This window comes from Rhinolophus ferrumequinum, chromosome 4 (genome assembly GCF_004115265.2).
Source record: "Rhinolophus ferrumequinum isolate MPI-CBG mRhiFer1 chromosome 4, mRhiFer1_v1.p, whole genome shotgun sequence".
Classification (NCBI taxonomy): domain Eukaryota; kingdom Metazoa; phylum Chordata; class Mammalia; order Chiroptera; family Rhinolophidae; genus Rhinolophus; species Rhinolophus ferrumequinum.
In genome coordinates this window covers 13,394,509-13,417,646 of record NC_046287.1, presented here as the reverse complement: position 1 = coordinate 13,417,646, position 23,138 = coordinate 13,394,509, and the positions used below count along the sequence as shown (strand labels likewise).

Here is a 23,138-nt window from a genome sequence, read left to right as displayed (position 1 = left end):
CAGAAATGTACTTGAGCATGCTTTGAATACAGTCAATTTAAATATACTTATGTAGTGTATGTTGCTTAGTTAAGATATTTTAATTTTCCAAATTTGGGATGGGAAAAAGTTCATTTTGAAAAGAAAAGTGTATTTCTAGAGTATCATAGAATTAGGTAAAAATCAAAACAATATCCACTGCTTTCAACCTATTTAGAAATTGTTCAGAGATGATTAATGACTTTTTGGTGGCCCAAGATACCACACAATCCTGAACTGTTACTTACATTTTTAGTGAAGGGCCAAAAAATAAATTTATTTGTTATTTTGTTATAAGACATTCTCAAAGGAAAAATTATATGTTAACTAAAATATCTACTTAAACAGAAGGAATTTATCATTCTGGGTGGATGATTTATTTTCACAACAGTAACTGATTATAATTTCAAAGTTTCTTCAGCTCTTAAATGCCTATTGCTAGTAAATACATTGCCAAACTCCAATTATATAGAAAAAGAAGCAAAGTAATATCTAAGAATATGAATTATGAAATTGGGAGAAGTTTGAAGATTACCTGTTGTGACCAAGGCTTATGATCAACAACCCTTAATTTATTAAAATCAGTCCAAAACTATAATATAAAAAGAGAAATTATAAAACTCATTAAATGGTAAATAAAGACATTTCTGCCTAGAAAGTTAGCATCTGGCAAAGATGACATGCAGTTTCTACTCCAACTACTGTGTTTCCCGGAAAATAAGACCTAACTGTAAAGTAAGCCCTAGCATGATTTTTCAGGATGCTCATAATATAAAATAAGCCATACTGTATTTCTCTGAAAATAAGACCAGGTCTTATATTAATTTTTGCTCCAAAACATGCATTAGGGCTTATTTTATATTATGAACATCCTGAAAAATTATGCTGCCGCTTATTTTCTGGTTAGGTCTTATTTTCGGGGAAACACGCTATGTGTGGTTCCCACAGCATCAGTTCTAAACATCATGCATGATGTGAGCCACTTACTCTCAAAAATCAATTTATTTAAGGGGTCTCTGGAACGAATCCAAATTCAATTTGAAAATTAGAGTGCATGGTCATGGCAGCACTAGACCACTGAAGGTTGGTGGAAAGAAGAGCAGTGCTACATCGATTGTCTGACCCATATTGAAAAGGCAACATGCAAGTCATAATTCTACAAGCTACAAACATTGATCACTGGGAAAAAGTTCTTATAGGCAAAGTCAAAGCATGCCGTGTAACACTGTGTGTTTCTCTTTCTCTGGCTGTTCTTTTTCCATGAGCAGGTCAATAACGATAAAAACATTCCCTTAGGAAATAGGGTTTCAGTCCCTCCCTGGTGACTGGCCTTTTCAAAATGAGAATTTAAGTCAATGAAAATATGCAGCTGAAAATCATCCAGAAGAAAGATAGCAACTATTTTAATAATATATTAAATATGTTTTTCTCTCTGTATGGTAGTCATAACATAACCATATGAATTACAGCATTTCTATGACCAAAGTAGTATATATGTCAAAATATAATATATGTGTGTCAGTGAATGAATATGAGTGTGTACACGTATTTGTGTGTATTTATAGTAATTCATCAACATGGTATAAATGGTTATCACTAGTTTGGGAAATTATATATAATTACGTACATATTTTATATACTATAATATACTAAAATAGTATACATATTTTATATACTATAATATGTGTTATATACTATAATATAATGTATATGTATACTCATACACACACTTTTTCTCAGTTTTCCAATGTGTTAAAATGTACACACATTTTCTTCTATATATACATATACACACATTTTAAAGAAACAATAAGCTGTTTGTGAAATAATACTTATTTCCTTAAATCTGTTTTTATAGATTAATATTAAAATGTACAAAGTGATTCCTACCCTCCGGCTTTCCTTCTAAATAGAACAATAACTTACGATAATCATTTTTCTTGAATACTTGATAAGTGGCTCAGAAGGCTCAATAAAAACTCAATTGGACAGTTAAGACTGCATGATTCCAAAAAGGAAAGCATAAATAAATGTTGGTGTTTTACAGCTTGTGCTCTGAAAATAACTGAACAACCAAATTCTTCTGTTCTAGCAGTGAACAAGAAAATAAGGTCCTAATTCAATTGTCATAGAAAGTGTAATGTTGGCATGGAATGAGAGGCCATATATTCATCAATAAATCATTGAAAAATCTGACAGACAAGGTAAAATAAATTGAATGATTACATAGAAAATCAAGCTACTAATCAAAATCTTCAATTACACATAGGCAATGTTTTTGCTTCTTACTAAGGTTATGCATTAAAAGTATCTCCAAGAGTGGTTCATGAAAAAAACCATAGATCTTAAAATGAGGATCATTTGTTGATCTATTTGTGAAGTGGGGTGTGTGTGTGTGTGTGTGTGTGTGTGTGTGTTGGTATTTGAAATCAGTGGAAAACATCCTTGTCTAAGTAGACTTTTAATTCATACCTCTGTGCTTGGTACCTCACAGTGTACCTGAGAATTCAAAGAATATTTAAGCAAAATAAAATTTTAAAACTTGAATTTTCTCAACAAGGCTATTTCTCAAGATAGTTCTTTTATTCATTTGCCAAAATACCTTCCAGTCTATCAATAAAAATTCATTACCTTGGGATGATATTACACTCTTTAGGCGAATTCATTTGATAAGATACAATCTAAGAAATGAGAAAACCCATTATATGAGTATTCATATAATGGGAACTGGTTTTTCAGAAATTTTAGTATTAATTATAGGTACCATAAGAAAATAAAAAATACTGGAATAACTGTAGAAATACAGAAAGTTGAGGAAAGAATTCTAGTTCACACATTCACATAGGATCAAATTTATGTACTTGGACTTAATGAAAAAGACACTTTGTATCATTTTTCCACTGTTTTCTGATGATATTTAGTTAAATTTGTCATAACTTTCTGGACAGAAGATGGAATGTGCCTAATATTGGTACGGCAGTTCTATCACTTCCGTTCACTTTCCTATCATTGGAAATGTTTTTTTCCTATTTATTTTCTTAATTACTTATATCATTTCTTTTTTTAGCACATAATTCATCTTCATAGATAATTATCACACCAAGTTAACGCACATTTATCCTTATTATTCACCAATTCTGCCTTTCTGAATTGTTTTTCAGCCACTCATATGCATCGAAAATGTACTATATTAGATGACAGTTCATTGATACTTGGAGAATATTGTCTTTATATATCATATGAACGATAACAGCGGAAGTGGTGGTCTTTCTTAGAAACTTTATCCAGGTTAATATAATACCAACATTTCAAATGTCGTAGCAGAATCATCACACATTTTCTTCAGGCTTTTGAGAACATCAGATCAATAGACTGTTGTTGTTTTTTCCTCTGAAATAAAGAACTCTAGTATGACATTGTCCTATTTCACGTTATACATGTCACTGCTGTGTTTCCATCTGTTGTGTCTTAATATAAAATCAGTGGGAACCATACGAGATCCAAAAATTTTATAGAAACACATAAGTGATAAATGAGTACAGAGATTAAAAATAATACAGGAATACCTAGAAAATATCTAGACTGAAAATGATTTATAAGCAAACATGGTAGATAAACCTTTCCTCAAGTAATAACTAGTATATATCCAAAGCTGGGCTAAATGACCATTTGTTGGTAACCAGCCAAACATATTTTCCTGTTTACCTATGTATGCCGTTCTGAAATGGGGTATGCACACAAACATATTTAACTATGGTGCTTATTTTATACTTCCTCAAAAGTCCCCTTGAATTTAAAGAGAATAGAGGATTTCTATGTAGATTTAAGTAATGTCAGAACAGAGAAAAAATATAAAATTCAAAACTATCTGTATCATTTAGGCAAAAATAAAATGGTAAAGAAAATGAAACTCAATGTTAAATTGTACTTTCAGGATTGATGCTAATTATTTGAAAATTGATTAGTATATATTTTGTATGTGTATATTACTTATAAAATGGATAACTACATGAGTGTAACCTTTTGGTATTATAATAAAATTCAAGTTACTCTGTTAGACCAGGAATTATGCATACAAATACTTTGATCTGGGTACAGAGTAGAGAAGTATTTCCCAGTTCATTATTCTATCAATTGTCGAACTTTATTATTTCTATTCTTCTCAGTATTTTCCAATTTAGGTTATATATGTTTTTCTGTCTTTTTCTTATATGCTTTCTCTTTGTTTTCTCGGTGTGAAAATTTGTGACGTGTCCTCAAAGTACTTTAGATATTCAATTCAATTTCATTATGTTTGTAGATTTCACTAGAAATAATGAAGTCTACAGCATGTGGTGGAACAATAAACTTGGCATTTTCTAGTGCACTCAGAGCCATGAATGGGACTATTCTTCTTTGAGCTGTCTTAATCAGCTATACTTTTCAATTTAAGCTACCATATTTAAATTCTAACTGTTGTGGGTAGAAAGACGGAGTCACCCTGGTAGAACCTATATACTCAGTGTCTATATTTGAAAATGACAAAAGTGTATTTGTATGTCATTGTGGAGGGAAAAAAATGCTCCAAGTAAAAATGCATTCATCATTTCATACTTTCACCTCACAACCTGCAAATATTTTCTATCCACTGATGCCATACTCAGCCAAATGGCAAGGTATTGGTCTGTGACTCTAGATTTTTTATTGTGGCAATTGTGCAACTGAAGACTTTCTAGAAGAAGAAAAAATACCTTCTGAATACTTCAGATAGAAAAGTAGAAACAATACTTGACGTATATATTTGCTAGAAATGACCAATTTTTCTTTGTGTGTAGAGACCGATAAGAAGGAATACATGCATTTTTTATTATGTGTCATTTATTTGAAAACTGTTAATAATCACACAGAGAAATGTGAAAGTTCCAGTGAAAAAGTGAGATTAACAACATGCAGTTATGGAGTCAATCAGAGCACTTTCTAATGGGGGAGAGAAGCATGTAGGCATATTCTTACAACTATGTATACACACTAACATAGAGTTGTATGTATGCACAGTGAGAACAGAGAGGAGTATATAATTGTTTTTGATAAGTATGACCTTCACAAGCAAATGATCGTTCCATCTTAAAGCAGAACAATACTATGTAAGAAAGATGGAGAAATGAGGAAGAAGGACTTTTCTGGCAAGGGGAAAGTGGTTTGGAGAGACAATATTTGTGAAGGAGATCTATTGCAATACTCTCTCACATTTCTTTGGCATTTCTTTACTCCCTTCAAACTGTAGCGCTAGTTGGTAAATGAAATGATCAGAATAGAGGAAATGAGCGTGGGGAGAGGGACTCACATTAGCAATTTAATCAGAATTTTTTTATTGCAATCCATAGAAGACTGTAAAGAGGTCTGATAGAAAATATTTTGGATAGACAGCAAGCAGAATTTATTGTAAAGTGTCTTTCAAATATGTTTTAGTTCCTCTGTGAGTCATAATATGTAACAAAACATATATAATATGTGATATTATATATAATACATATAATGAATATATATTTTATTCATATGCAAGGGAAGCTTTAACTAAAGTCTGACCAGGGGTTCAAAAAGGAAATGGATTGTATGTTATGCTCTTTTTTTGTTTATCCTTTGGTCCAGAACTCATATGACAAATGAGAAAAGTTTGCAATACAAGTTATAGCAAGGGAAATAAATACGCCAATCTTGATTAAAAAATTTCTTTATTTGATTTTTTTTCCTTATAAAAATAAATCAGTGAGAGTATAAGTATGGAATTTTGACTATGATTTGGGAAAACAGAAACTTCTTTCTTACATAGAAACTTGTCCATTCTTAAGTCCTTTTCCTTTTTTTTTTTCAGAGGGAGAGTCTGGCCATTGGGTATTGAATTCAATTCTGCAGTTCTTATGTGTCCACTATATCTATTTATGTGGTCTTGTAACTGTGTGTTCATGACAATCCTTGAATCCTGGAATATAATGGAACTAGACCAAAAGGGCTTTGCTCAAAACAGGCTATCTCAGAATCTCATCATTTCAAGCATTTCTGCTGAGTAATTTTCACACATATAGCAACTGGAGAAAAGAGGTCATTTGCTGTAACACATGCCTTGTGTTGCTGATCCAAACGCGCAGAATAACTTTCTCAATACTTAAGGGAAAGCAATATACTGCACTATGTGCATGGGGAACAACTTTACTAACTGATTTTTGTTTTGTTTTGTTTTGGTTTGGTTTGGTTTGGTTTGGCTTATTTGTTTGTTAGTCCCTAGCCTTTCCTTCCAACCTTATATGTTGATTTAAGGTGGGGCTGATGGATAATACTTCTTCAGCCATATGTTGATTTTATCTATATTATCAACTTGTAATGTTCAAACATATGCATAAATTCATCCTAAATCATTCAGCATCTCTTCGAATCTCATTAACTAACTGAAACCATAATAAAGCTGTGACGAACATGTGCTATACTTACTATCAGGCAATTTAAACATTAAACACAATGATTTCTTTTAAGCAATAAATAAAGGTAGGTTAGTCATACATACTGACTCTAATTTCTGGGTTATAGAATATTGAAAATAACATCTAACTATAAGATAATAAAAGTACAGCAGAGAGAAACTGCAGAGGAAAACAAGAAAGTATGCAGTTTCTCATCAGTATAAATAATAATTAGAAAGAAAAACTTCATTAGTTGGCATTCATAAGGTTGTTAATTTCAACAGGTTGGTCAACAAATGTTTCTTTTGAGAAAGTTTTCATTTTGGGAAAAAAAATAGATTTATAGGAAAGTTTGAAAGCTTTTGCAAAGACTTTCTGTATACTTCTCACCCAATTTCGATTTTTTTCTAAAGTTATCAAGTTCCATTACTGAGGTTCATTTGTCAAAATTAAGAAACCCATATTGGTATATTACCATTAACTAACCTCCGGAATTTATTTAAATTTTACCAGTTTTTCCATTATTGTCTTTTTCTGTTCCAGGACTCAATGCAGGACCCCACGTTGCATTTAGTTGTCATGTCTCTTTAGACTCTTTAGACACTGGTCTGAGAGAGATTCTCTGCCTTTTCTTGATTGTCTTTTAATGACCTTGACAATTTTGAAGAGGGCTACCATAGTCAGGTATTTATAGAATGCCCCTCCCATTTGGTTTGTCTGATGTTTGTTCTATGATTTAACTGGGGTTATCAGAGTTTAGAAATCATACCAGAGAGATGAAGCGTCCCTCTCATCACATTTTATCAAGACATCCATATGACATCACTGATGATATAACCCTAATCCCTTGGTTAAATTAACATATGCCAGATTTCACCATTGCAGAGGTGCTATGTTCCTTTTTCCTACTTTGTTATTTGGAAGTGAGTCACTAATTGCTGCCAAAGCTCAAGGGGTGGGGGATGTGTAAGCCCCATTTCCTGGAGCAAGGGATGTCTACATGTATTATTTGTAATTCTTCTGTAAGAAAGATTTGTCTGTTCTCCCTTATTTATTTATTGATAAGTGTGTGTGTGTGTGTGTGTGTGTGTGTGTGTGTGTGCATGTATTTATATCAAAATGAACGCATGGGTATTTATTTTATACTTTGATTTAGAAGCCGATATTATATTACTGATTTGTTGATCAAATTGTCCCAGTTTTAGCCATTGGAATTGCTTCTGATTGGCTCCTGTGGCCTTTTGCTATGTCCCTTTCTTTTACTTTTGAACATCTCTTTATACTTTCTAGTACTACAAGTTGCTCCTCACTCGTCTTATCTTTTCCCTTGTCCCAGCCCTAGAATCAGCCATTTTTGCATGGGCTCCTGGTTCCTTTGGTCAATACATGTTTAATAATCAAATTATTCTAAAATTTATTAAAATACAATGGTATTTCTTTTCTAGATATATCCGAATAAACACATGTCACCTTGTAATTTTCTGGCATTGACTCACGAGTGGTTTAACTATTTGACTATTTTCTGAAAGTAGTTGCCTCAGCTGTATTTCTTGATTTATTTTGAACATTTGCACCTCTTTATGTATATCTTGGTTCTATGAACTGATACAGTGGCTTTACTCAACAGTTCTAAAGTTAGGTTCTATTTAAATGTGATAGTTTTACTCATTTCACTTTCTCTGAGGTGGCTTATTGGGAAGACATTATTTCTGTAAATATTTTTGTTTCCATAACCTTTTAGGACAAACACAATAAAGGCACACAAAATCATTTTATGATCAATGCACTCTATGTGGCCTCAATATTTCATGGCGGAGAAGAAAATCCTGTCTCATGATTGGAATCCAATGTTCATTATGACTCAGGCCATTTCTTTTGCATTTCATTTCAATACTGTGCAACAGGAAGTCCGAAGCAATGCATATAGATAATGAATTCTGATTAGCTAGATGAGAGTTCAGTGGATAGCCTCACACTTCAGAAATTAATGTTTACACTAAAAGTTAAGTTTTTCCTTCTGATAAAGAAAGCAGAGTAACTACACTACATTATTAAATTCACATTTCATGAAATATCAAGATTTTTTTTCCTGTCAATATTACTAATCCTCTGAATAAATATGCTTTGTGTCTGTCTCACAGAAATAGGTATTTATTTATGTCTGTAGAGGTTTATTATTCCATATTAGAAATGATCAAGATGTTATTATAGTTAGTTATAGGTAAATGGCAAATAAAACAGCCATTATAAACTCATTTAAAAGCTACCTAATTTACCATGTGAAAATAAAATGAAAACATGTATATCTATCTCACGCAGTATATATAATATGTACCTAAAATATCTAATGTAGTTTTCAGTGTCCCAAAGTACATACAAACTTTCCATCACAAACATTAGTTTCCATGTGTGACAGTGCAAATGTTGGTATGTGACTTTTAAAACAGTATCTATTTGTAGGAAATAAGAAACGCATTTGGGAAAAAAATCCTTTGGGGAAAAAACATGCACACTGACATACAATTCTGCAAGAAGTTTGGGAAGTACAGGCACATGGATTCTTGAATCCAATCCATGGTCTCGACAGAAGCCCTGATACAGGTGTAGCCATGGTATTCTTCTTCTTAGACCCTCGTAAGCAACACCAATGCAGTCTGATTTCTAACCTCAGCGTTCTCGAATGTATGATTCCGTCTGGGAATTTCTCTGTGACACACAACAGATTGAAACTAGAGAAGACTGCCTCTGTACTAGCTCCCAGATCCTTCTGAAAACTTGGGAAAACGCTATAATTTGTATGGCTTCGCAATTGCTGGGATACAGAGAGTCTCCAGTATGGTTTTGTGTTGATGTTTTTGTCTGTGAAACTGAGAGTCCATTAGTTGCTCAATAAAAGATATTCTCTATATGCAGACCACAGTGAAAAATAAACCTGGACAAGACCTCAATGTAGCCCAGACTCAGCTGACTTATTTTAGATTAAATTGTAGAATACAGATGTGTGAAAGACAAAGAGGAAGGAGAGGTTTGCAGAAAATTACCGACAGACTAGGCATTCTCTGTAGCCCATTACCTTTTCCCTATCTCGAATTTGATAACTTGCCTACTGATTTCATTACCCCTTGTGTAAACATGACAGTGGGCAGTTTAGCTGATTTGTAGCAACTTCTATAGAATAAGTGTCCAGTGCATGTTGTATATGATCTTTGCCGACGACAGGCCAAAGTTTAGAAAGACAGTTTCCCCTTGTGTCCCTGGGTACACATTTTAGAGATTAGAATTAATGGAGCTAATAAACCGCCGTCACTGTTAGTAGGACAAGCACTCCTGGGCTCTAGGAGAGAGAGCTGGTTCCTAGGCAACCAGTCCCAATTGAAACTGAAGTAGTAGCCTTGGGATAAAGTTTCCTTGTCCAGATATTGGTACCCATGGAGTCTGTGGTGTATATGTATGTGCGTTTGTCTGAGAATAATGAAGATATGTTGGAGCCATTTTCATTTTCCAATAATAAAATAATTTATAAATATTTCTAGCATTTGAGGTGCCCAAACTGTCTGTGTCTTACTATTACATAAAACAATTGGAAAAACAAACTTAAATATAAAAGTAAAAAGTTAAGGGGGAAAAAAAGGAGAGACAGAAGGAACTATATAGGATTTTCAAAGTAACCCAGGCACACTTTCAGGATAGAAAATTTAAAAACAGAGTTGGAACAAGAAAGGCATTTGAAGATGTAGAGAATAGCTATCATTTTAGGAGGAGGAAAACCAGAGTGAACCCTGAGCTCCTTCCAAACTTCAGTTCACCCCAGGGAAGTGGTGGGTGAAGTAAAACCCCTGGCCTCCTACCAGGGTTTCCATTGTGGAGTCTAATTTCCATATGAAAAGATTTTGTGTTATCCTTTGTGCTCTGACTTCAGGTTTTGGGTGAACACACTCTTTATGTCATTCTTAATATTAGCTGACATGTTCTTCATGTACCTAACAGCCACTGCATTAGCAGACACCTGGATTGAACTGGAAATGATCTTTGATCGCTTTTCACTCCACAAGGTATAACTAATGCAGAAACTCCGTGGCATGTGAGCACTTGACTTTAAATAGCCTCTTCCACAGGAAATTCTGGAATAAAAAAGCCACCAGCAGCTTTAGACACACAAAGAGGGAATGTCTGACCTGCATCAGAGGAGAAAAGTGGACTTCGAGGTCAGAGTCATTTAGGTAAGTTGGCCATCTTCAACAACCTCACATGCAATTATCATTTTTGTCTGTTCTTCTGAATTAAGCATTGGGAAAGCTATAAATGTCTATTTTAGAACATTCTTATTATCATTGAAGTGTCTTGTAAAAAAAGGTCTTGTAAAAATATGTCTTATATTTACGTCTTGTAAAAAATATGAAGTATTGAAATATACACATATACAGTATACAATAGACTAAGCTTTGTGTAATTTAGCTTATTTAAAGTTTTTCTCCAATAATAATCATCATGGACATGTTTTAACAAAATACTTTTAAGCATTAGATATTGCTACATGATCCATTTCTTTTAACTGTTTTTTAGCAATGTACGTGCTTTTTCTTCAGTGAAAAAGTTAAATCTCTTTCTCTCTCTCTCTCTCTCTCTCTCTCTCTCTCTCTCTCTCTCTCTCTCTCTCTCTCACACACACACACACACACACACACACCACATTTCAAAGAAATTCCTGAATAGTTGCATCTGCCTTTATTTCCCTGTCATTAACTTGTGACAATTTCCCAAGTTTACAAATAATCTGCATACAGGCTTTTATCAAGAACTGGACAGGTTTCTTTCTTAGCTCTACAGAGACTCAGCAGGGTTTCTCTATTATTAAGCAACTCCAGGAGGATATTAATGAGTGTGACGTGTTGCACAGATGCCATCAAGCAAAGTGACCAGAAAGCAAGAAACAATAGAAATGATGGAAGAGAAACAACCAATGACAATACTTACTTAGACAAATGAGGAGGCTAAAAGTCACAGCCAGGAAAACAGATGAGGAGGCAGAGAAAGAAACAAATGAGTGGCAGTACAAAACACACATGCCACAGAAGAAGGGCAGATAATGGAGGCCAGCTGTATATTTTAAAGACATGAGAGGAGGAGAATTTTATACAAAACTTTGAAATAGCTTCAAAATGATTGCTGTAAGCACCAAGTTCAGAAATAGATTCATTATCATCATTATCACCGATAGCAAACGCTTAAGGAAAACATTAGATATTGGACACTGCTGCTTATGGTTTCAAAATGCACTTGTCTCCACCTCCTTCAACAAAAATATATGAACCAGTCTAGCAAATAGTGAATTGTGTTCTAATTTAACATGCTCAACAGGAGAGCAGAAACAGTTCCTAACTCAGACTGAAACAAAAGCAAAACTCCGGTTTCACAAGTGACTATGTATATTTCAAAGTACTTTGGTGAAATTCAAGAGGAAATGGACTTCCCAGCATTAGAAGCATATAATTATCAACTGAATAAATCCTTGGCAGAGAAGTCATAAGGGTTTAAAAATAATAATGATATTAATGATGGCTTCCATTTTCAAATTTCAAGCATTGTGATTAGAGCAGCTGAGCTTTAAGTGCCTTACAATCTGGGGAATCTAATATGGTGTATGAGGAACACTTGTCACTCTTCCATAAACATCACCAAATGACAGGCTTTATGATACATAGTTTACAGACATTTTATCATTTACAACACCCTTTCCAGGTGAATATTTTTTATCTTTATTTCACCAAAGAAGAAATGGAGGCTGGGCCCAGAGAAATCAAATTATTTGATTTCTTGAGTGCACAGAATAGTCATTGTCAAAGCCAGATGTTCTCTGATCTCTCTGTGGTATTTTTAGCCCACAGCACACTGTTGTACACTCTGTGGATGAGCGTTTGACTTTTTGGCTTTTGTCATTTCCTACTGCTGAACCTTCAGATTTTTCAAAATGCTTCCCGTCCTTCTCTTGACCACTTTACACCTCAGGGTCATATGGTCATCTGGGTGTCGGATTCAAGTTCAACTGTGCACATTAACTTGTGAAAAAATTCACATTCAATTTACAGTCTGCATACTTCTGTCTACTCCCTTGAACTGTTAGTATTCTGGCTAAATTTAATCACATTCCCTTTAATCAGCTGGGTTCTCCCACCATCCAAAATGGTTTTCTGGAAAGGATGTGTTTGTACAATTACTTTCCCACAGATTGGAATATTTACTTGTTCAGGTCTTTCAATTAACATCTGTACGTGAATTTCATTGTATTTACATTGCTTTATTACTTCAAAAACACGGAGAGAAAATATGGAATGATGTATTGAAAAGTTTTATAAAGTGCTATAATCATTGCTGTGTACTAGGAAATTCTTTTTAAAGGTTTAACATGATAGGATCAGAGGATGCGAGTGAAATGATTACCCCATTTGGGATTATCGGGTGAGAACCACAGACTATTTTATAGCACCCTCTTATTCTGTAATCTTCAATGGCAAAATCTTGTTTATCAAGAAAAACTCTGTGAGCAGCTGCAAACAATTTGCCTTTATTGATTTTACTGCTAAGTCTGACTGACTGCTTCACCCTGGCTTCAAACTGCCCTGTCAGGACCACGCCCGCTCTCTTGAGTGCTTCCCATCTATTGAACTAGAAGTCATTTGCCACCTCTTCCTTCTCAATCAAAAGCCTAGTTGATCAATTAATTACTCACATCCTTTACCAAGAGCCATCTTGCCTGTAGTTGCAACAGCAATAGGTAAAATAGAATAGAATGTTAGCATTATTTAGTCTTAAATTAAAAAAAAAAAAAATGGCCTGAATTCTTAAAAAACCTGACAGAGAGAGGGAGGTAAGGAGGGTGGGAAAGAGAAAGGGAAGGGAAAGAGAGAGAGAAGGAAAGGGGGGAGGGAGAGAGGGAGAGAGGGAGGGAGAGAAAGAGAGAGAGAGAATTATAAATTAAAACAGATTACAGAGACAGCTCAACCAATTTCAATGTATGAATATTATTTACATTTTGATTCTAAAACAAATTGAAAAGATAATTTTTGAGACAATCAGGGAAATTTGAACATTGACTAAATATTTGTCAATATTGAGGAATTATTGTTAGTGTTTTAGCTATGAGAATGGTACTTAGAATATGTTATTTTTTATTAAATTTATTTGGGTGACATTGGTTAGTAAAATAATGTAGGTTTCAGGTGTACAGTTCTGTAATACATGATCTATATATCACATTGTGTGTTCACCACCCAGAGTCAGTTCTCCTTCCATCACCATGTATTTGATCCCCTTTTCCCTCCTCTACCACCCCCTTCCCCCCTTCCCCTCTGGTAACCAACAAATTGTTGTCTGTGTCTATGCTTGTTTGTCTTGTTCCTTTGTTGCTTTCAGTTTTATATTCCACATGTGAGTGAAGTCATATGGTTCTCGACTTTTGCTGTCTGACTTATTTTGCTTAGCATGATAATCACGAGATCTACCCATGTTGTTGCAAATGGCAGTATTTCACCTTTTCTTATGGCCGAGTAGTATTCCATTGTGTATATGTGCCACATCTTCTTTATCCAGTCATCTATATCAAAGGACACTTTAGTTGTTTCCATTTCTTGGACACCGTAAATAATGCTGCAATGAACATCGGGGTACAATATATCTCTATGGATGTTTTCAGATTTTTTTGTGTAGATACCCAGGAGAGGGATTGCTGGGTCATATGGTAATTCTATTCTTAATTTTTTGAAGAACCTCCATACTGTTTTCCATAGTGGCTGTATTAATTTGCATTCCCACCAACAGTATATGAGGGTTCCTTTTTCTCCACTGCCTCTCCAACACTTGTTATTATCTGTCTTGTTGATGATAGCCATTCTAACAGGTGTGAGGTGATATCTCATTGTGGTTTTGATTTGCATTCCCCCAATAGCTAGTGAAGTTAAGCATTTTTTTTTTCATATATGTGTTGGCTGTTTTTATGTCTTTTTGGGAGAAGTATCTGTTCAGGTTTCTGCCCATTTTTAATTGTATTGTTTGTTGTTTTTTTTTGTTGAGTTGTACCAGTTCTTTATATATTTTGGGTATTAGCTCCTTATCAGAGGTATTGTTTGCAAATATCTTCTCTTATTTAGTTGGTTGCTTCTTTGTTTTGTTGATGGTTTCTTTTGCTGTATAGAAGCTTTTTAGTTTGATACAGTCCCATTCATTTATTTTTGCTTTTACTTCCCTTGACTTTGAGGTTAAATTCATAAAATCCTCTTTGAACCCAAGGTCCATAAATTTAGTACCTATGTTTTCTTCTGTGCAGTTTATTGTTCCAGGTCTTACGTTTAAGTCTTTGATCCATTTTGAGTTAATTTTGGTACATGGTGCCAGATAACAGTCTAGTTTCATACTTTTGCATGTGGCATTCTGATTTTCCCAGCACCATTTGAAGAGTCTTTTTTTCCTCCAGTGTATGTTTTTGGCTCCTTTGTTAAAAATTACCTGCCCATATATATGTGGGTTTATTTCTGAGTTTTCAATTCTATTCCATTGGTTATGTGTCTGTTTTTCTGCCAATATCATGCTGTTTTGAGTAGTCGCTTTGTAGTACAAATTGAAGTCAGGGAGCGTGGTACCTCCAGCTTTGTTCTTTTTTCAGTTTTTTTCAAGAATAGAACAAAAAATCATCAGATTTGTGTGGAATCACTAAAGGCTCCAATAGCCAAAGCAATCCTAAGAAATAGATTAGGTAATTTTTTAAGACTCCTAATTTTTTAGAGATGTATTCTGAGATATTTATGGATTGAATGATAGGATGACTGAAATTTATTTTCTAATAATTCATTGCTAGGGAGAGAAGAGTTAGGGTGTTAGATATAGAACCACAAAATCATTTATTACATTTTTTCTATTTTGAGCTTTCTTTAAACTTCCAATATTGAAGAGGTACTGAAACTTAAATCTAGAAGATTTGCAGTAAATTTAGTAACAATGTAAAAATATTAATTATGATAATTACTGACATTTTTGATCACTAAGCATACTTGTATGCTATACTAAGTAGTTTACGTACCTTATTTCTTTAATCCTATAGCAGCCCTGTGAGGTATATGTCAATGTCTTCATTTTATAAATGATGAAATTGTAGTTTAAAGAATTTAAATAATTTGCCCCAAATACTTAACCTGACAAGTGGCAGAGCTAGAATTCTATACTATCTTCTACTATTGCTATATGTAAGACATATAATCTTTCATTACTGTTTGGATACCTCTTCTACTTTATATCTATTTTATAATCAATATGAAAAGAGGGGATTTGCAAGGAAATGCTTTATGTACTAGTTTTCCATTAAGGTACCTTGTTCAATAATTAAAACTTAATTTTAAAATGTATAGAATTCACATCTCAAGTTTGCTTGTTTTCAGTTTCTCATTACTAAAGATTTTTTGTGTTATAATGTACCACTGAAGAATTTTCATAAATTTTACCATATTTTATGAATTATTCCATTTTCTGATGTGAACTGATTGGATTGTTTCCAGTTGATAATTCCTTAGCATTTTATTATTTAAAGAAAACACAATTCAGTAAACAAATTACATTGACTATTGAATTGCTTTCATAATAGAAAATTCCTCATTTATCTACAGAAGGCATTAAAACATTCTGTGCCTCACTTTTCTCATTTAAGCAAGAAGGAATTTGACTTTTAAAAGACCTCATGCATGATGATGTTCTATGGAGAAAAATATCTCCTTGATGTTCCTCAGACTTTCCAAGCACACCGACACATCAAGGATTTTTCACACTTGCTATTTCTTTTGTCTAAAAGTTCACCACTCAGTTTCTGTACAATCCATGTATCCATGTTTGACCTTTCCTTCTGGTTTCTGTTCAGACATTGCATTATCAGAGAGGATCTATATGAATACTCTATATAAAAACAATACATCTTTTCTGTGTTTCTTATATTGCTTTATTTTATTTATTTATTTTTTTTTTAGCAATAATACTTCTCAAAGCAGAACTTGCACTGGATAAAGTTAAATTTTCAAGAAAGACTTTTTTCAAGGCTATTGCTATAGGGGAGAATTCAGAGCTCAGGCTGAACCCAACTCGTATGAAACAAAGGACAGAAGGGTTATTACGCACTGGCGTGAAGGCACAGTCTTGGCTATCTGTGTTGGCTGATTGGATTTTCCCAAAGGAAAAGTAAACTTACTATGTCTTCATGACATTAGGTAGTTTTATATCTTGGAGCAAGTCACGCGCTAAGATTAGGCTCCAACCCTCACACAGAAACAGGGAAGTGGAGTTGCTACCTCCCTTAATGTTTACATTTTTAAAGATGGCTCCCAGGTCTTTGAGAAAGCTATTCTGGGTTGTAAAGCCAAGAAGAGACCTTTTTAACGATTTACATCTTGAAGGGGTAGATAAATAATTTACCAAGATGAGTTCTAAAACTAAATGCTCTAAGAAAAAGGAGTTGAGGGTAGGTGGGCAGGCTAGAATCAGAAAGCAACGTGTCTAGAGTTGAGTCAGCTGCATCAAACTTCTTGGTCAACCCTCAGATTGAGAAGTCAGGAAAAAAATCGATTGACTTTTCTTTGTATATACGTATTTAACATAATCAATAAGCATATACTAACATATACGATAGCCCTTTGTAACGTATTTTGGATCCAGGAAAGCTGTTGACATTTTGTTTTTTTATCATCATTGTCCTTTCTACATAAAAACTCAAAATTTGAACATTTTTAAAAAGTTGTATGCATTAAACTATTATAACACTGAGGCTTGCAATGACCCAATGTTTGAAAAAATAATACTTATCTCTGTAGTATGAAGCAATTGAACATAGAATACTGTATTTGCAGTGAAAAGAGATATTTTTGGTTTCTGTTAATAGTGAAAAGTTATTTTAACACAAGTCTGAGTTGAATTTTTCCTAAAATAATTATTTCTATCAGACATGATTCATAGTTTACCTTTTGTGCTATTGTCATTTTTTCCCCTTGGATTGCTCTTAATTTTGTTGTTGTTGGCTTTATTCATTTTGAGGTAATTATTTCCTCTAACTAACTAGTTTTACTCTATTTAAAAACATGTTTCTATTTACTGTATTCGGACTAAGATTTTTCACACTATGAAGACTATATATTTAATAGTCTTATTTTGCTACCACAATATGTGTTTCTATTCATAACTATCAACTAGAATTTTTCTCTGAGAATTTACATTCACTTAAAAAATTCTTTTGATAGTAAAGCACATTTTTGATCCCTATGTCTTTCAAAAAATAAGCCCCAATAATATAGGAGGAAAAGGTACATTTGTAAACATTCACTACATTCTACAAAAGGACTTAGTTGTCTTTTCATGTTACTTATTCTTTAATTCTCCCAATTACCCTCAATAGGCAGATACTTAAGGATACCTAGTTAGTTATTGCTAAAGCTGGAACTGAAACCTTTTCACCAAAACTACTGTTATTTTCTGCTATGACCTACTGACTGCTTGTCATGCTCTTATTTGTGATAGCATCCATTGATTTTAATGTGGTTCACTATATTACTTAAGCATTATCAATGATTGTATGATGCAGGGTGCAGAAAATATTTTACATATATGTAATTATATCTCTTGGAAGTGTTAGATGATACAAACTTTAAGTACTGCTTAAAGTATCTTGATTTAGAGAAGTAAACACATTGATTATCCCCATAAAGTATGTATCATCTAATTAGGAGAACAGGTCAACTAGCTATATAGTATGTTAATTAAATATTGAACAGGAAGAAATCATATGAATATATTTCCTTGTGAAATATTGTAGGATATTAATTTGTATTGGGCCCTTTTTGCTCAGTGACCACGGATTTTGTACAAGCTGTGAAAACATACCTTTTCCTGGTACGTGATTCTGATCTTCACCTTATCCATGTAAGAGAAGATGTTTTCATCCATGACTAAGTCATACCAAAGGGACTAGTGAAAGTTAAAGTTTTGATCAAGAATTACAGGTGGAGAAGAAGGAGCAGTTTTCCTTCCATGAATCATAGCGGGAGAGAACACAGATAGAAAGAACTTAGGGCTTGCTTTTTATCCTCCTTGCATGTTGCCATTTGCAGTGCCAGCGGCGCTCTCCATGCCTCGTGGCCATGCCTCACAAAATTGAAGAAATCAAGGACTTCCTGTTCATAGGCAGGTGAAAGGATGCCAGATGTGTGAAGATCAAGAAAAATAAGTGAAGTTTAGCTTCGATGCAGCAGATACCTTTATACGTTGGTCATCACAGACGACGAGAAGGCAGAGAAACTGAAGCAGTCCTACTGCCAGGTTTGGCAGTAAAGGAGCTGAAATGAACGAGACATGCTGATCTGAACTGTATTACAATTTTAAAAACTGGAAGGAAGGAAAGGAGGGAAGGAAGGAAGGAAGGAAGGAAGGAAGGAAGGAAGGAAGGAAGGAAGGGGGGGAAGGGAGGAAGGGGGAGAGGAGCGAGGGAAGGAGGGAGAAGGAGGGAGGGAGGGAAGGAAAGAAGGAGCGAGGGAAGGAGGGAGAAGGAGGGAGGGAAGGAAGGAAAGAAGGAAGGAAAGAAAGAAAATGGACTTAGGAAAGCAAGAGAGGAAAGCGTGAGCTCTGCTATGAATGCCCTTTGGGATTATGAGCATGATGTCACCCAAGGATCCTGAAATTTCAGAAGTCTTTCATTTAGAAATCTAGATATTGCATCAAATGCTATTAGGCTCCACACTACTATTTTGAAGTGTGGTTTGAGTTTTAGGGATTGCCAGCACTTGGGCCTGACAGGTTGGACCTTGACCTCTAAGTGAATCTTGGCCACCTGTGAAACTAAAACAGGCTGCCACGAGTGGAATGGACAGGACCATTATTTGTTATTGAAGACTTCTCTGTAGGAATTGTTATGTGCTATGAACTTGATAATCTGCGATGGACGTGCAACAGAATGAGGATGGCAATAAGAGACACACATTTCCAAAGAACAGTGGCAAGGGATACTGCACCATCTCTTTACAATACGGGACTGTATTAGGAAAAGTGTAATGAGAAGACTTATTATAACTTGAAAGAAACAAAACACATGTTACTACGATATGGTAGATGGAGATTTTAAGCTGACCTATGACAATTTGACTTTGTTGGTTTTTTAAGCTGCTATTGATCATTAGCTCTATGATTAAAGGTAGTTGAGAGATCTACACATGTCAAAACAAACTTACTACTTAAGGCAAGTATCATGCTAAGTCAGCTCACACTACAAAAATACCTATTGGACTCAGGCACCAAACAGGCGTTCAAGGCCTTTCTTGTAAGCCTGGTCAAGTCCAAGAAACTTTCTTTTAGGCATTCCAATATATACTTGCACAAAGGTTCATGGGAAGCAGAAATAGTGATATTCTGCTGGAATATCAACTACATACTCAGAACACAGGACTGAACTAGAGTCTTAGAATGGGGCCGGGGGCACCACTCTAGAGAGTGTTGGTTGGCTGTGCTCACTAGATTCTTACACAACCATCCAGTCATTCACTGGTTGTGAGTGCCTATAAAGCATGTCTAGCTAATTTACAAATTTGAATGCTGTTCACTTTATTAATAAAAAACATTTCTTATGCTAATTAGTGAACTCCTCATGGAGATGTCGTTAGGGTCTGTTGAAGCAATCAGTGGTTATTTGTAGAGTGTGGGTGCCTGGTTAATGTTTTTCGAATGTTAAATTACCATACCCAAAGTATTGATTCTGTTAGAGTACTTCAGAACAAACCAACCTCCCTTAAGACATGTAGATTCAAGTTCATATACACTGATGCATAGTATCAAACTATGTCGAAAAAAATTAAAATTAATTGTAGGCAAGCTGACAGGTAGCATATCTGTTCGAGCACAGGAGTGGGTAGTTCTTTTGGATTCATGAGAAATGAAGCAAAATTCCATTGCTAAAGCTATTCCTCTCTCATTTCTACTATGAGGTTGGGAAGTCTGTTCACATTATTTTATTCAATGGGTGTGCCAGCACTGGAAAGAGTTGTTCATGGTCACATATTATAATACAAAAGCCGGTGAGTCCACTGCTCTGTTAATGGTGGAAGATACCAAAGAATAAGTCAAATCAACATTTAGTCAAATGCTCATTTCTAGTAAAAGTGTTTCTGTGTTTGTTTGTTCCCCCCTCCCCCCATATTCAAAAGCCTATCTATGGATGCTGACATTTTCTGTCTCTGTCTTTGGACTATAAGGAAAGGGAGAGACCATTATCATTATAACTCATAATATTCTCCTGGGTGGTACTATGAGAACTGTGTATAAAATAGGTATTTGAAAGTGTATAGTTGTTATAACTTACAATAAAAATAAAGTTAACAATACCTGAAATACTAGAGGAAAAAAAAAAAGATGAAAATTGGAAGAAGTTTAGAGTTGTGGGGGGAAACTCCATTTTTTAGGTCAAGAGATCTAAGTTCAAATCCCAGATTCGCCATGTGCTAACTGCATGAACTTAGACAAGTTGTTCACTACTATAGAATTAGTTTGTTCATCTGTAAAATGTGGACACTGGCATCCTCTCATATGTCACATGGGAACTTTATTTAAATAAGATTGCATATTCCTAACGTAAGGCAGAGGTTCCAGTGTAGCAATCACACAGTATTTGTTTTGTTGTTGCTGTCAGTAATCATGGTGGGTGGAGGTGTTCACTTTATGAATTTGGTCTCCACTTTCCTTAGTGATGAAGTGTTAATTTAAATTATTTTAAATCATTTGTGTACTTCCTGAATAACCCAAGATTTCTGCCAATTGCATATGTGTATTTTCCTCTCCAGATTTTTTTCATTGAAATTTTTGAAAAAGGATTAAGTGATATTTCCAAGACTCCTTTTGATGATAAAACCTTTTTAAAATAGTGAAGAATTTGGGATGGGGGATAAAATCAAGACAATAGGAAAATAATAGTTATTATTATGGATCAAAGAAATTATAATACCTTTTTCTTCCAAAAGAAAAACAATGTTAACTTTTAAAAAATTCTGGTCATCATAAAGTGCAATCAAATGCGTCATCCATTATTAATGCATTATGATCTTTACTGCTTGGTTGACTTTAACACAGGCTAGATCATTCCATGAAGGTCTATCACTTGTTCAAAAATTAGATTAAAGAAACTACACTGCAAGACAGATTGCGGTAAATCAAAACAAAAATATGCTGCTGGTTCATCTGTTTTTCAGTGCTGCTTAGTGTCACTGGTGTAAATCATTTGCCCTAAGTTAGGTATAGGCAGTCTTATTAAATAAAGAAAAAATGGTAAGAAGTAAAGTAATATAAGTACCTGTTAGGCAGAGCAAAGCGAATGGAGTGATGACATGAAAAATTGCAAAAATTGGGAACTAACTGTTGAAATGCCATTCTGCCTTATCCATGCCAATGAACTAGAGGAATTCTAATAGCCCATCAAACATTTTACTTCCTGAGTCAAAAGTGGAGAATGCACAGCTAACTCTACAAAATTTATATGATTTCCTATCTGTCCTGGATAATTAATCTAATTGTTCAGAGACATTCAGAGAGGAAGGGAAGGAGAAAAGAGAAAAACAGACACACAGCAGAAGAATATATGGTAATTTCCAATGGTTAGTCTCCTAAAGATGTGCTATGCTGTAAAATCAGGTTAGAAAAGAGAGCTAGAATCTAATATTTCTTCTTATTATGTAAGTCTACAATTAAGTGTTGTGGGCTGCCTCTAATTTCAGAGAAGTTATTATCAAATTGAGGAAACATTGGCCTGTGACCTCAGGGGGGCATATCAGAATCACATGAAGAAATCTTACCAGTCACAGATTCTCCCTCACCGGATTCTAATATATCTACCTTTCCATATTAATCATTGAGAATCACTGTTTTGTGAGCCTTGCTACTGGTGTTGTATTGTATGACTTAGAGATGTTGGGTCAACAACAACAACAATGTGATAATTTCTGAAAGACTGAATAATTCAGTACCCTCAATCATGACAAAATTTTTCAAGATATCATGATTTATGTTAAGCTGTTTCCTTTATTTTATTGTCTGATTTTGAAAAGAGATTATTGTAACTGTTCATAAGCAAACATTATTTAACATTTTTCTAGATTTAAATTTATTGGTCATTCTATTGGTTAACTCAAACAACTCTATTATGAAAATGCCAAAGATACTAAGAGGGAAAGGGAAGAGTATAAGTATTTAATTGAGGCACTCTGAAAACCCTGAGTAGATATAAGGGCCCTAAATGGGGAAATTGTAGCCTATTTAGAAGAAAGCTAAGCAACACTGATAAGTGGAATAAAATACAGATAACATGATAGTTTTTCTGTTGTCCGCCCACTCCCCCACTGCCACCAATATTTGGTTGGGGTATTTTTCGTTATTTAAAATGGGAGGAACTTTTGTCGGCCAGCACAGAACCGGTAGATTTTGATGTGTTGTTCCAGCTGGGGTGCAATGGGAGCAGATACCTTGCTTAGGTAAGCTAACCACCCCAAGTTATGACCCCACCTCCTTATGCTGAGGGACAGATAGAGAATTAGAATTCAGGCAGCAGCAAGTGAGCTCATGGAGGTTGCCCTGAGGGAAAGTATTAGGAGCAGACAAGACACATTTGTGGTAGAAATGACTTTCCACTTG

The 23,138-nt window shown here is 34.4% G+C and overlaps 1 pseudogene; it reads left to right on the top strand.

Annotated features, from left to right (window-relative positions):
- Nucleotides 1-18,613: 18,613 nt before the first annotated feature.
- LOC117021756 (60S ribosomal protein L38-like) lies at nt 18,614-18,817 on the top strand (annotated as a pseudogene).
- Nucleotides 18,818-23,138: the final 4,321 nt, after the last annotated feature.